Source organism: Propithecus coquereli, unplaced genomic scaffold (genome assembly GCF_000956105.1).
Source record: "Propithecus coquereli isolate 6110/MARCELLA unplaced genomic scaffold, Pcoq_1.0 Scaffold88, whole genome shotgun sequence".
Taxonomy (NCBI): Eukaryota; Metazoa; Chordata; class Mammalia; order Primates; family Indriidae; genus Propithecus; species Propithecus coquereli.
Window position 1 is genome coordinate 4708784 of NW_012155062.1, and position 1330 is coordinate 4710113.

A 1330-nucleotide genomic window follows, 5' to 3' on the forward strand; every position below is an offset into this window, starting at 1 on the left:
GTATAGTGGATATGGTGTATAGTGGATATAGTGTATAGTGGATATAAGTGTATAGTGGATATGGTGTATAGTGGATACGGTGTATAGTGGATATGGTGTATAGTGGATATGGTGTATAGTGGATATAAGTGTATAGTGGATGTAAGTGTATAGTGGATATAGTGTATAGTGGATATAATGTATAGTGGATGTCATGTATAATAGATACAATCACGGATGTGCAACCATCACCACAGCCAATTTTAGACCATTTTTCTAACTTCAGAATGAAGCCCATACTCTTTAGCTATCATGCCCATTCCCCTGTCCACCCCATCCCTAAGCAACCCCTTATCTGCTTTCTGTCTCTAATGATGGGCATTCTCAACATTTTCTATAAATGAAATAATATGTGAATTTTTTATGCCTGGCTTTTTTCACTGCATAGTGTTTTCAAGGTGCATTCATGCTGTGGTATCTATTAGAATTTCATTTCTTTTTAAAGCTAATTTCATTTATTTATTGATTTTTTAGAAACAAAGCCTCACTCAGTTGCCCAGGCTGAAGGGGAGTAGTGCCATAACTTCCTGCAGTCTCAAACTCGTGGGCTGAAGCAATCTTCCTGCTCAGCCTCTCAAGTAGCTGGAACTAAGGCACGGGCCAGCACACCTGGCTCATTTTTTTAATTTTATTTTTAGAGACTGAGTTTCGCTATGTTGCCCAGAGTGGTCCCCAACTCCTGTCCTCTATCAGTCGTCCTGCCTCAGCTTCCCAAGTAGCTAGGACTACAGGCACGAGCCACCGTGCCCAACTCTCATTGCTTTTTATGGCTGAATAATATTCCATTGTGTGCATGTATTACATTTACTTATCCATTCATCAGTTGATGGGCATTTGGATTGTTTCCACTGTTTAACTATTATGAATAATGCTTCTATAAACATTCATATAGAAGTGTTTGTGTGAACGTGTGTTTTAATATCTCCCAGATAGATAACTAGGAACCCACTGCTGAATCATATGGTAATTCTGTGTTTAACCATTTCAGGAACTGCCAGATTATTTTCCAAGGTGGCTGCACCATTTTACATTCTCACCAGCAGTAGATGAATGTGGATTTCTCCACCTCCTACCCTACATTTGTTATTATCTAAATTTTTGATTCTAGCCATCCTGGTGGGTGTTACACGGTATTTCATTGTAGTTTTGATTTGCTTTCCCCTGATGACTAGTGATGTTAAGCATCTTTTCATGCGTTTATTGGCCATTTGAATATCTTCTCTGAAGAAATGTCTATTTAGATACTTTGCCCATTTTTAATTGGATTATTTACGTATACACAAATAATCTA